Source organism: Canis lupus, chromosome 37 (genome assembly GCF_003254725.2).
Source record: "Canis lupus dingo isolate Sandy chromosome 37, ASM325472v2, whole genome shotgun sequence".
Lineage (NCBI taxonomy): Eukaryota > Metazoa > Chordata > Mammalia > Carnivora > Canidae > Canis > Canis lupus.
In genome coordinates, this window is record NC_064279.1 from 14,898,841 (window position 1) to 14,912,994 (window position 14,154).

Consider the following 14,154-nt stretch of genomic DNA (forward strand, 5'->3'; position numbering starts at 1 on the left):
AGATAAAGCTGGCTAAATCTTTCAGAAAGCTGAATCAGAAGAAAATGAGATGGAAAATGAGGGGAGGGGAGGAAGAGTCGGGGCTCAATCGAGGAGGGCTCAACATCTAATACGAGATCCAGACAATAAGAACAGAGAAAATGGAGCATAGCTGAGCAGCACAGGGAAATCACAGAAAGTTGTGTGTGCACCAGGCCAGAGAACACCCGACAAACTATGCAGAGGGCGGGCGGACCCCAGGGATACACAGGACTGATGCATTGCCTGCTTTGAGCATTTGGAAAAGCCATTATCAAGTGTTTCTTTGGAAATTTCTGTTGAAGTATTTAGAAAAAAATTTTGTGTGTGTAGTGGTAGAGCCGTAGCAAACTACAACACTAAAAAATTAAGGTAATTATTAACTCCAGGAAAAGCAAAACATTATACAATTTAACCCAGCAGTAAAAAGACATGACTATTAATCTAGCTCCCAATTGTGTTGGAGGATGGGGAAAAGAAAGGCGGAGAAGAAGGAGAAATGTAAGTGAGCTAAGTCCTCCACCACCAGGAAGCCAAGAGGAGATCATGTCCAAAATGGATAACTAACTTGTCACAAGATAAGCACATTATTTAGGTGTAGGGAGCAGACACAGAAGAACCAGAGTCCTCGGGATCGAATCCCACGTCGGGTTCCCGGTGCATGGAGCCTGCTTCTCCCTCTGCCTATGTCTCTGCCTCTCTCTCTCTCTCTGTGACTATCATAAATAATAAATAAAATTAAAAAAAAAAGAACCAGAGTCCTAAATGGGGACCTATGGAGACCAGAGAGAAATGAGCAGGAAATTAATATTTTTCTTTATAAGCCCTTCGATACTCACTGGTTTTTCAACTATGTGCCTGTATGTCCTCGATATAAATACTTACAGACATACATATAAAAGACAAGGAAATTGATTAGAATATAAGAAAAATCTGAGGAGAGATTGTAGCAGTCCTGGATGGCAAGATCCTAGGCATTGTTTCTCCTTTTTCTTTTTCACATTTTCCAGATTTTCAATAATAAGAATGTAATAGGTTTGCAATGGAAAAGTTCCAATAAACACTTTAAAGAACATGTTGCGAATATTTATAACAAAGTGATAGTCCCAAAATGTGGCTATGCATTGAAATTACCCGGGGAGAGGCTTAAAATGTAGAAGCCCAGGCCTCCCCCCGGGGAGTCTAGACTTCTATAGATGCCCTAAATAAACCAAAAGTGCCACAGTACTTACTCCTCATATAATTCAAAATATGTGAAACCCAAACCAGGAAATTTTGTTTTAATTTCCTAAGTTACGGAATACGTGATACATGTACGATGGCTAGGAAGCTTAGTGTCTGTCTAGGGTGAACCACTTTCTGATGGGAGCAGCACGTGTTTCCACACATGCCTCTGCATTGCTAGTGCCCCAGCAGGTGCAGGCAGGGTGCGGAGACGTGCATTTGCAGCACACCCCTCAGGTGAGGGGGGGACCACTGCTCCAGGACCCTGCTCCACAGGAGGGGTGCTCTTCCCCATCTGGTCCCTGCACCTCTCAATCCAGGCTAGCAGTTCCTCCCTCCACAACATCTGGGGCCACTCTGGGACCACAGGGACAAGAAAGAAGCTTGGAATTTTCCTGGGATATACGATTTGGTTGAGAGCAGCAGCATGTAGGAAATTCAACCGAAGAAAAGTGACCGGAGTAAAGTAAATTCCCTCAGGCAGTGGGAGTTGGAGCATCAGTCACCCCCAGCCCCAGGGAATGGCACAGTGGGCTTCCCGCATACAGGAGGCTAGATTTCCAAGTCCCTAATAACCCTAGAGTGGTGGTTGCCTAAAGCAATTTTGCCCACCCACCTCCCTCCATGAGACATTAGCCATGTCTAGAGATATTTTTGTGGCCTACAACTGGGCACTGGTGGTGGGATGCCCCTGGCATCTAGTAAATAGAAGCCTGGAATGCTGCTAAATATCCTACAATACACAGGACAGCTCCCCCACCCACTCCCACTCCAATGAAGTATTATCTGACCCAAAATGTTAATAGCGCCCAGACTGACAAGCCATGTGCTAGAAACTGTGATACAATTATTCAAATGAGCTACAAAGATTAGCTGTTTTCTTCTTTTACTTCTATTATCTATAAATACTCGGCTTGATAGAATGTGTTCCAGACCATGTGCTGAAGTTGGGACCATTTATAGACAGGTGCGTTTGCAAGAACACCAGTCAATCCTTCCCAAATAAGATCAAAACTCACACTATTACCATCTCTCCTGAGCAGGCACAGACATCTCATAAAAGATGCTCTGCGTGACATGTTTTTGTTTTTTTTTTTGACATGCTTTTTTTTTAAGTCTTGTTTCCCAGGGAAAGCTGGAGATGGTAAAAAAATAAAATCTGTATACAAAACTAGGGAGAAAAACAATTTGACGAGAGATGTCCATGCTGAAAATAAAGTAAGAAGTGTTCATTTCCTAGTAGTAAGGAGAACATTAGATGCCGTGAGGCAAGTTTGAGATGTCGGCATGACGCTAGTTGGAATGAACAGATGTTATATACGATTATGACATCACACCAGAAATGAAAGATCTGACAATAGGCTAGGGTAAGGTGTTTTGTGAGGTATAGGTATGATCAGGCCAACAGATCAGGAGATGACTGCCATTAAAAGATAGTTTGGGGATCCCTGGGTGGCGCAGCGGTTTGGCGCCTGCCTTTGGCCCAGGGCGTGATCCTGGAGACCCGGGATCGAATCCCACGTCGGGCTCCCAGTGCATGGAGCCTGCTTCTCCCTCTGCCTATGTCTCTGCCTCTCTCTCTTTCTCTCTCTGTGACTATCATAGATAAATAAAAATTAAAAAAAAAAAAAAGATAGTTTGTTAGTCATAGTTCTCAAGAGGAAGTGCATACCATGCCACCCATGGCCCGCGGAGAAGCACCAGAATCAGGTAGGAAGCAGAAGGGAGGGCATGGGCAAGAGTCTGTGGTAAAGAATGGGTAAGACAGAGTAGGCAGGCTGAGCTAACCAGGTTTAGGATCGGCTAGTTTGGATCATTTCAGCAGGCTCTGGGCATGGCAACTGTTCCTTGATCCCTAGCGGGGTCCCTAGGATGACCATGGTAGGTGGACAGGGGCCCAGAGCCTGAAGCCCAACAAAGGAAGTGGTTGTGGTTGTGGGCTCTGGATTGGTTGGTATGTGTTTGAAAAGCACACTAGAGGGCCAGCTGGTTATCATTTCTAGAAACTGGCTAACGCTGGGAGAGGCAGTCCCCCTGGGGTCTTGAAGCCCCAAAGAACAAAGCATCAGAATACAGAAAATAAAAGCCACAGTTGGTACACAAAGGGAATGTCAGAATGAAGAACGAACTATGGGAAAGAGTAAATTTATTCTTGCTGAGTGTTCATGGGCCCGTGAAAAGGAGATATTCAGCCAAGAGAGGTGAACGGAGCCTGACAGAGGTTTTCTCCTCTACAGATTGCGTCCAACTCAAATGGCTGGGTCATCTCATGAGCGGACAAAACCGAGCATATACCCAAATGGACATCAGCGGACTGGATGAGCAAAATGTGGTTTATCTATACGATGGAATATTATTCTTCAATAAAAAGGAATGAAGTACTGGAAGATGCTACACCCTGGATGAACCTTGAAAACGTACTACATGAAAGAAGCCAGGTACAAAGGAACACATATTGTATGATTCCATTTCTGTGAAACGCCCGGAGTTGGTGAATCTAGAGAGACAGAAAATAGATTAGCGTTGCCAGGGGCTGAGGGGAAGGGGCAATGGGGCGTGATTGCTGGTGGGTGTAAAGTTTTTTGGGAGGAGGTGATGAAAATGTTCTAAAATTAGACGGTAGTAGTGATGGTTACATAAATCTATGAACATACGAAAGAGAAAACCATATTGAATCGTACACTTTAAAAGAGTAGACTTCAGGGGCACCTGGGGGGCTCAGTCTCAGGCGTCCCACTCTTGGTTTAGGCTCAGGTCATGATCTCGGGGTCCTGGGATTGAGCCCCCATGTCAGGCTGCACACTTGGTGGGGAGTCTGCATGAGATTCTCTCTCTTCCTCTGCCTCTCCTCTTCCCTCCTCCCCCCTGCTTGTTGCTCTCTCTCTCAAATAAATAAATCTTTTTTTTTTTAATTAAATAAAATAATTATTATTGTCTGTCGGCAATCGATGCACTGCCATTCCTTCCTCCTGTCGGTAAACACTTACCGAAGGTCCATCTGACACGGGACCTGTAGCAGGGCACTGAGCGCATGGAGAGATTGACTCTGGGTCCCCGAATGCAGTGGAGACAGAGTCACATCCAAAGTCAAAAAGAAAGCAGAAGGTGTTCCTCCTGTGGTCCTTCCCAGAGAAAGCTATTCTCCTTTTAAATCCAGAGGGGCAGCGTGAATTCAGAGAAGCAGGTTGGGGGTGGGGGCATAGGCAGTGTCACCACCTCCTATTTTGTGAGCCGGTATTGCCCGACGGGCCTAGAGACAGGGCAGGCAGGAAGGGGAGAAGGAAGGCCCGTCTGAGAAGCCACGGCCACATGGCGAAGCTGCTGCTGTATAGAGAAGCAGGAAAGCCATCCTGCCTCAGTGGTTCTCAAACTTGAACATATCAGAATCACCTGGCATAGATTCTGGGTCCCACCCCAGCATTTCCCCTTTGGTAACTCTGGGTGGAATCTAGGAATCTGCATTTCCACTAGGTCCCCGGATCATAGGGATACAGATACTGCCCAGAGCCACCTCCCTACATGAACTGTCTCACCTGTGTTCCCAGGTCACCTGAGCAGATGGGTCCTGTGAAGATACACGAGAGCTAGAAGGAAGGGCCCAGCGTCAAACAGGCTGGCTGGAGAGAAACAGGAAGAGGGGCTCCATAAACAACACAAGCAGGGGCACCTAGGGGGCTCAGTCAGTTAAGCATCCAACTCTTGATCTCAGCTCAGATCTTTTGTTTTGTTTTGTTTTTAAGATGTATTGATTTATTTTAGAAAGAGAGAGAGCATGTGCACAGGGTTGGCGGAGGAGCTGAGGGAGAGAGAGAGTCTTAAGCAGACTCCGTGCTAAGCGTGGAGCCCTACACAGGGCTTGATCCCACAACCCTGAGATCATGACTTGAGCGGAAACCAAGAGTTGTGCACTCAACCAACTGCGCCGCCCAGGTGCCCTTCAGCTCAGTCAGGTCTTGATCTCAAGGTCCTGAGTTCAGGCCTCACCCTGGGCATGGAGCCTACTTAAACAACAAAACTCCCTACAAGTAGTAGAATACTAAAAGGAGCTAATGTTTGATTCCTTGTGCAGTTACAATGTGCCGAGCACACTATGCACTTTGTAATTTATCTCATTTACTCCACACAACAGCCCTATAGAGGTGGTGTCCTCGTAACCCCTATTTATACGTATCAAGCAATCAAAACGTAAGCAAGGTAAGTACTGGGGGGCGGGGGGGTCAAGTTTCACGTCCAGCCCAAGTGCCCTCATCCTTAATGGCGGTGCCCTGCTGCTGGCAAAGGATGCAGAACTGACACCAGGAACAGAGAAGCTAGAATTTTCTTTCCCTCATGAATCCTCCCACCAGGCCTTCAGGTAAGCACCTCAGCTTTGCAAGCCATTCATTTTGGAAGAGAAGCTAAAAGGTAAGTGTGAGCTTACTAGGGCTGCCAAAAGTACCACACTGGGAGGCTTAAACAACATTAAATACCAGCACAGGTCTGGAGGCAGAGGTCCAAGGTCAAGGTGTGGCCAGGGTTGGTTCCTTCCGCTGGTTGGGAGGGAGAGTCTCTTCCATGTCTCTTGCCTAGCTTCAGGCAGTTTGCCTACCGTCTTTGGTGTTCTTTTGTGGATAGACACACACCACACACCCCGATCTCTGCCTTCATGTTCCCGTGGTGTTCTTGCAGTGTGCGTGTCTCCAGATTTCCCCTTTTTATAAGAACGCAATCATCTTGGAATGGAGGCCATACTCCAGTATGACTTCATCTTAAGTAATCACATCTGCAATGACCCTAATTCCAAATAAGGTCATGTTCTGAGGTAGAGGGGATTCACTACATGAACGGCTTGGAGATGGGTGGGGAGATGAGGACGATTCAACCCGTAGCAGGAAGCAAACATCTTCCTGGAACTAACTCCAAATGCCTAGATCCTAAAGATGTCAAAAATACATCCCTGGGCAGGGCCAACCTGCCACACTAGACACACTAGGTAAGAAGGTCCACTTGCCTCCAGGACTTGGGAAACCATCACCTATGATGTAGAATCAACTAGGAAAAGGGAGGGGGAGGTTAAGGGAATTCTTATAAGGAGAGTTCTTTTTTTCCCCTCACACTTGGCTTCAACTTTAATCATACTATTCCAGATATCTGTGCCATCCAATTATAACATAGAAATGCAGCAAATCAGGGGAAAGTGGGCTTTTGGTACCTGCCACTAACCAGCATGTGAAACTCTCCCCCTTGAATAGCATTTGAATAAAAGCTGAGCTCCTTTGGGGGTGGAGGCAAGGTTGAATTAGAGAAGATGTAAAGATTTCTCTGAACAAAGCTCTAAGAAGTAAAGCAAAGAGAACTGATGTTCTGTATCAAACTGCCTGGGAAAGACGTAGTAATCTATTGATTTCATTATTAGAGGTTTCCCACATCCTGCCACCACTCAGTGTGGGATGGGCCAAGTGTAGAAAACCACAAAATCTGAATCCTACCAGAAGTGCCTCTGGTGAGGGCTGAGAAGAGCAACTTTTCTCTGGGTACTTCTTTTTTTAGGCAGCACCCTAATTAATTGGAGAGAGAACAGTGTGGACATTCTTGAGAAGGCCAATTCCCAACCAACGCAGAATTCAGTTTGGTTGAATGTCTATCACACAGGGGAAGATTCAGAGACTCGGGTTCCAGCCTTTGCTGTGAAGACCCCTTCTTTCCTTTACTTGCTGTGTATTGCACTCCTGGGCACGTCGGGTGTTGTGAAAACAGTGGGTGAGGAAGTCAGATTCACCCAGCAGCTCCTCTCATGGAGCCCTGCAGCCTGCAACCAGTACCTTTCCTCGCGTGTAAGTGTTGGTCAGTGATGGGAAAATAGACAATTGAATCTTCCTGAGGATTTCAGTTCACCGAACATCCATCTGGTCTGCAGCTTGGGTCCAGACAGTATGTTCAGGGCTAGAAGGCTATAGAGCAAGGGAGGGGGACGAGACGTGGGGTGAGCTGGATGGGACCCCTGCGTTGGAGCCCCAGAAACAGGGAGGGGAAGGCAGACATGCCGCTGACTGAGATGGGTGCTCAACAGGAACCAAGCAAAGGAGGGACCTATTCTTAGTGCTGAGGGAAAGTAGAAGGTTCAGAGTAGCCAGGGGCACCCCTTATGCTGGGCTCTGAAGGTAGAGATGCTTCCTTAGGTAAAAACCTGATGAAAGACAGGCCAGGGTCAAGATGCAGTGTGAGCAAAGGTCCTGGACATGAACACGCCGTCCTGGCAAGAGAGGCATGTAGCAAACATAGCAGTCCTCAGTAACGTGGCTCCTGTCTCCCAGCCCCTTCATCCTGTCCTAGGGACCCAAACACGCAGCTCAGAAGACAGTCAGGAGACAGCAGGCTCCAAGAGCCATCAGAGTAATTCAGGTGAGTCAATCATTGGAAATTAAAAAACTGACATGAGGCAGGCTTGGTGACAAAGAGCATGTCATCTAAAGGAGACAGCCACTGCTCAGCTTGGCATGCTGCAAAATTAGAGCAGCCTGATTCAAGGATTTTTCAGAGAAGCTAGAAAAACACAGAGTGCAGGTATATATACACGTATATACATATATGCACTCATACATATCATACATACCTTTTCTATATTTTTAAAATATTTTTCTTAATTTTAAATATCCTTAATACATTTTGCAGGACACATAAAATGCATCTGTGTCTGTGGGTCAAATCCAGACCCTACCCATCCTGGTTCAAGTTGAAAGGACACAGAAGTTCCAAGGGGATGAGTGACTAGCACGAGGCCACCTGGTAGGTGCAGAGGCAGGGGCTCGGATCCCAGGGCCTGTTGGAGCAGCGACATTGAGCTTGTGGCAGGGCTGGGCTGGGCTGGGAGGGCAATCACTCCGATGATGCAGCTGGAAGTGATGGAGAGAAGTGGGACAGAGAGAAAGAGCTGGTAGTCTAGGGACAGGCCACCGCAGCAGAGGAGTACCTTCTAGATGATTAGGAAAGTCAACACACACGTGCACTCACAGGCGAGGAGTAGCAAGAATGAAACTACTAAAGCTCTGGGACAGAGACAGACCAGAGGGCCAAAATAAATAAATAAATAAACCTGGAGTCACCATAATTGCAGATATTAAATTCAAAGGTATTTGGGAGCACCTCTAGGTGGCAGGGTCGGTTGGGCGGTTGGGTGTCTGTCTGACTCTTGGTTTTGGCTCAGGTCGTGATCTCATAGGCTGTGGGTTCGAGCTTCGTGTCAGGTCTGCACTGGGCACCGAGTCTGCTGATCCCTCTCCCTCTGCCCCTCCCCACCCATCCCACCCCACTCCACCCCATCCCACCCGCCCCCCATTCATGCTCACACACTCTCTCTCTCAAATAAATAATCTTTTTAAAAAAATTCTAAGGGGGTTAGTACTCAATAGTGGTTTCAAAAACTTAAATGAAAATTTACCACCAATTTAAGAAAACACCAACCTGCCCAAAGTAAACCTGAAAAGAGAAACCAAATCCTGGACTCTCCACCCCCTGGCCTTCCTTCCGGCCACAATTTCTTCTCATCAATAATCAAAACAGCATCCTCCAGGAGCAGGGTCTAAGGTGGGAGCCGACTGGCCGTTTCTGTAGCTAGTGTCTCCCTGCAGGGGAGATATATATATATATCTAGGAGCTATATATTGAAGACAACGTCTGGAAGCTTCTATTTTGTAGTTGTTGTCCATCATGATAATCCAGTTTCTGAAAGGGAGTTTTTGAAAGCAGAGTCCGAAGCTGGTCATCGTCGTCTGAACCAGTTCATAGCTCTTGACCTTGTAGATGAGAATCTGTGGCTTGTCCGATGACATGTACTTGAAAACCATGGACAAGGTCAATGAGTGGCTTGTTTCAGCCTTGGTTACTGCAGGTCATGTGGGATTTATTAGGCTCCATGACATAAGGGAAGAACTTCTTTACTGATATCTATGATTCATACATAAAGTTTGCAATGAATTGATTTTATGAACCCAATTCTCCTACGTGATCAAGTGCATTTAACAGAAAAGTTCAGTTTCTTGGGAAGAAATACCTTTTAGGTTGAATGCAGAAAAATTTGGAAATAAACAATGTCACTACCATGGGGTATTCTTAGGAATGAGTACATTGTAAGTAGCTTGATTAAATAGCCTGGAAAGGTGAAGGAAAGAGAGAAGGAAGGAAGGAAAGGAAGGAAGGGAGGGAGGGAGGGAGGGAGAGAGGAAGGGAAAGGGAGGAAGGGAGGGAGGGAGGGAAAAGAAGGAAAGGAAGGGAAGGGAAGGGAAGGGAAGGGAAAGGAGTATAAGGAAGGCAGGAAGGAATGAGGGAGGAGAAAGGAGGGAGGAAGTAATGGAGGGAGGGAGGGAGGGAGGAAGGAAAGGAAGGAAAGGAAGGACTATCAGGAAGGAAGGGAGGGAGGGAGGAAGGGAATGAGGGAGGGAGGGGGAGAAAGCAAAGAAGGGGGGAGGAGAAGCGAGCGAGCGCGCCCAGCGACCCGGGAGCCCGGGCCTCGTCGGAGGCAGGAGCCTGTGGAGCAGCTTCCCGGCTCCCGGAGAGGCGCGGGGCCGGCGAGCGTGCTGGGGCTCGGGCCGCCGCCGAGGCCCCACCCCGGGTCCCCCACCCCCGCCCCCCGCCCCCGAGTGCGCGCCGAGAGCGCACGAGGAGGAGCCGGCGCAGGGAGAGGCGCGCGGGGCGGGGGCGGGGGCAGCCCTCCCCCTCCATCCCTCCTCCCCCCTCCTCCCCCGTCCTTCCCCCTCCTCCCCTTCCCCCTCCCCCTCCCCTCCTCCTCCCTCCCCCTTCCCCGTCCCTCCCCCGTCCCTCCCCCTTCCCCCTCCCCCTCCCTCCCCCCTCCTCCCTCCCCCTCCCTCCCCCGTCCCTCCCCCCTCCCTCACCTGCCCTGGGCCGAGGCCCAACGACACGGGCGTCCTCGGTCACCCCGGAAGAGGAACTCTTGGTCGGAAACACGCCGAGTTTTCGCCGCGGGAGGGGCGCGGGCCGTGGGCGCGGGCGGGGGGCGGGGGGCGCAGGCCGAGGGCCCGGGGTCGGGTCCACCCGGGGCGGCCGAGCTCTGGGCGCCGCCTGGGGAAGGGTGGCCGGGCCGGCCGCCATCGGGTACCTGGGGCTGGATTCGTGGGAGATTAAAGGGGAAGCGAAGGACTGTGGCATCTGTGGGCCTGACCGCCTCCAACGTGCGCGGCAGCAGCCTGCTCCTCGACAGCCCCCCTCATTTCCGATGACCCCCCGGCTGCGCCGTGGCCCTGAAAGCGGCTCTGGGGGGGGGGGGAGCCGGCAGGTGGGTGGGAAGGAGGGAAGCCTGGATCCAGATGACAGAGCCCGGCCAGGTGGCAGCCTGGTGCCCCCGAGCTTCCCCACTGAGGCCACAGGGTCAAGCTGTCCCCCAAGAAAGACTTCAAGGGGGGGGGTCCTTCCTTTCATTTTTGTGAGGATTTTTTTCTACCAGACACCTATTTTTAAGGCTTTTTCCGCCCTATACACTCCATGCTCCAGCCAAAAAGTTCACCCAGGCAACCTTGAAGATACCTTGATGGTGCACCTGCGTGAGCAGCTGCCCAGGGACTGCCCGAGCTTTGCAACACTACAGGGTAAGAGAGCAACGGGAACTACCTACCACCCAGCAATTGCACTGCTGGGATTGACCCCAAAGACACAGATGCAGTGACACGGCAGGACACCTGCACCCCGATGTTTGTAGCAGCAATGGCCACAGCAGCCAAACTGTGGAAGGAGCCTCGGTGTCCATTGAAAGATGACGGATAGGGAAGCTGTGGTCTATGTATACAATGGAATATTCCTCAGCCATTAGAAACGACAAATACCCACCATTTGCTTCGACGTGGATGGAACTGGAGGGTATTATGCTGAGTGAAATAAGTCAATCGGAGAAGGACAAACATTATGTGGTCTCATTCATTTGGGGAATATAAAAAGTAGTGAAAGGGAATAAAGGGGAAAGGAGAGAAAATGAATGGGAAATATCAGTGAGGGAGACAGAACATGAGAGACTCCTAACTCTGGGAAATGAAACAAGGAGTTGTAGAAGGGGAGACGAGCAGGGGGATGGGGTGACTGGGTGATGGGCACTGAGGGGGGCACTTGATGGGATGAGCACTGGGTGTTAGGCTATATGTTGGCAAATCGAACTCCAATAAAAAAATATACAAAAAAAAGTCAACGTCATCATTGTATTAGATATAAAAAAATATTTTGGACCCTTCTAAAGCAAAATAACCAACTGAGACATTAAAACTGAAGAAAGAAGAGAAAGAAGAAAAGAAAAAGAAGAAGAAAGAAAGAAAGAAGAAAAGAAAAGAGAAAAGAAAAAAGAAAAGAAAAGAAAAGAGAAAGAAAAGAAAAAAGAAAAGAAAGAAAAGAAAAGAAAAGAGAAGAAAAGAAAAGAAAGAAAAGAAAAGAAAAGAAAAGAAAAGAAAAGAAAAGAAAAGAAAAGAAAAGAAAAGAAAAGAAAAGAAAAGAAAAAAGAAGCATTGGATAGGGTGGAGGAAAGCAAAGCAGTGACTCCCCAACAGAGAAGGACGGGAACATCCACTGCCAGGGCCCTGGTTCCTCCCAGCACTTCTGGAATCAACAGCAGACTTCATCCACCTAGAGTCCAGGGAGGCTTGATTTTACTAACTTTGTATTTTTCCCTTTCCTTTCTGCCTGATGGGATGTGTGTGTGTGTAAGATGCCTAAGGAAAAGTCCTGTCAGAAACAGCAGAGTCCCAGACACTTTGTAACTGAGAAGCAATATAGCTCAGAGGTCCAGCTCTGGAGTCAAACAAATTTGAATTCCGACCCTAGTTTTGTCACTTCCTATCCACATGAAATTGGGTGTATCAATGGACCCCTCCAAGCCTCTGTTTTCTCACCTGTAAAATGGGATTACCTAATAAATAATAAAGTTTGAGTCTGGAAAGAGATAATGGGAAGGCAGTGAGTTCTGCTCTTTTTTCATAACAAGCCTTGAAATACCTGAAATTTTAAACCATGTCCATTTATAATTTTGCTTAAAAGGTAAAAATGATTTTAAAATATTAAAATATTTCAGGAAATGAAAAGAGAAAGAAAAAAAGAAACCCTGAAGGCTAGAATAAGACATTTCTTTCTAACCAAGAAAAGAATATACACAGATATATATAAATGAAATGGGTATTTCTATTCCTCAAATATGTATTTCTCAATTATGTTATGAAGAAAGTGAGAGTAGGAGATAAAATAGAGTGTTAATATTCACATTTCATTTTCAGCCTGAGGAGTTAATTGGGCATGAGCCAGCCTGGGTCTGCTACTTACTGTGTGCTGGTTACTGATTTCTCTGTTACATCTCTGCTTTTTATTGCATGTATATTTATTTTCTTTATGAAAACCATAATTTCTACACACAGCGAAATATCCATTCTAGTTCTCCCTCAGGTCTCTTAATTCTTTTTTCTGAATATTAAAAAAATATCTTTATCAGAAAAAGTTGATTAGATTTGTTTATTGGATAAAAAAAATCCATTTTCCCAGTGTAGAATGAATTATAGTATGAAAAGAGTTATTTGTAAAAAATAGAAATATCAAATCGAGAGTTGTGTAAAATAGCTGCTACTGCAATTTACTGTGAAGAGAGATTTAAAATATGGAATAACATCACACTAACTGGAAATTTATTCTTCCATTCTAAAAGAATTTTGACAAATAGCATTTCAGAGGTAAGTTTGAGTCACGTTGTAGGTCAAAAACAGTTAAACATCGACAATTTTGTCTGACTGAATCTAATGAAGGAGGACTCAGGAAAGTGTCATTGCTTTTCTTCTTAGTTATAATAAAAATTCTAGTGGTATCATACACTTAAAATGGGTAAATTTTATGGCATGCAAATTATGTCTCAATGTTATGGCCTGACTGTGTTTGCCCAAAAATCACATGTTGAACCCCTACCCTTCAATGTGGGCTTTGGGCGGTAAAAAGGGGTAGATGACACCATGGGGGCTGTGTATTCATGAATGGGATGAATGCCCAAAGGAGAGGGAAGAGAGACCTTGCTTCCCTCTGTTCTCTACCAGGGGAGGTTTCAAGGAGGTGGGTATCCGCAAGAGAGCCTTCTCCAGAACTCTGACCATGCTGGCACCCTCATGTCAGGTTTCCAGCCTCCAGAACTGTGAGAAATAAATTTCTGGGAGTGCCTGGTGGCTCAGTGGTTGAGCGCCTGCCTTTGGCTCAGGTGGTGATCCTGGGGTCCTGGGATTGAGTCCTCCATCGGGCTCCTCACAGGGAGCCTGCTTCTCCCTCTGCCTATGTTTCTGCCTCTCTCTGTCTCTCATGAATAAATAAATAAAATCTTTTAAAAAAAATTCTGGTTTTTGTAAGCCACTCAGTCTATCGTACTATATGATAGAAGCCCAAACCAACTGAGATATTCAATAAAACTGTTAAAAAAAAAATCTACTTGAGTCATCCACTCATTACTATTTTCAAAACCCAAATCCACATCCACATTTTTTGTTTTTTGTTCGTTGTTGTTTTGTGTGTGTGTGTGTGGATTTTTTCCAAATCCACATTTCTTGGTGGGAGATCTCACAGAGGTTCCAAGAAGCTAAATGACTTGTCGGCTCATTTGGAGACTGGGAGGAAACCAGACCACGATGAAAAGCCCACACCTTGCTCTCCTTGGCTCAGTGTCCTCATTCATGACACTTGGATATAAAAGGGTCCCGCCTATCCTCAGTGTTTGCTCTACTCCAAGATGGGAGGATAATTAAACCAAGGCCACGGAAGTTTGTAGAAAAAGAACCAGAAACTAAAGTCCACGGTCTCAATTGCTTCTTTCTCCATGGTAAGTTAACCATTACCTTGAGGCCAAACAGGGATCTCAAATGCTTGGCCCCTCTCCCCTGACACACCTGCCTTTGCCCAGCCCACCTCCCAGCCCACCGT

General features: G+C 47.0%; 1 long non-coding RNA gene and 1 pseudogene across 3 annotated transcripts; both read left to right on the top strand.

The window, feature by feature from the left end:
* The first annotated feature begins 2,870 nt into the window (after positions 1-2,870).
* LOC112656518 (uncharacterized) lies at positions 2,871-8,588 on the top strand. 3 transcript variants are annotated; one of them, XR_007408849.1, is made up of 6 exons: positions 2,871-2,952; positions 3,480-3,680; positions 5,372-5,596; positions 6,874-7,623; positions 7,894-8,007; positions 8,426-8,588. It is a non-coding gene; the product is annotated as an uncharacterized LOC112656518 (long non-coding RNA). The 3 variants fall into 3 exon arrangements; XR_007408851.1 differs by having other exon boundaries at positions 5,372-5,436; positions 8,426-8,587; XR_007408850.1 differs by lacking the exons at positions 2,871-2,952; positions 3,480-3,680; positions 5,372-5,596 and having other exon boundaries at positions 5,721-7,055; positions 7,536-7,623; positions 8,426-8,584.
* A 59-nt stretch (positions 8,589-8,647) lies between these two features.
* Positions 8,648-9,402, top strand: LOC112656800 (trafficking protein particle complex subunit 2-like; annotated as a pseudogene).
* Positions 9,403-14,154: the final 4,752 nt, after the last annotated feature.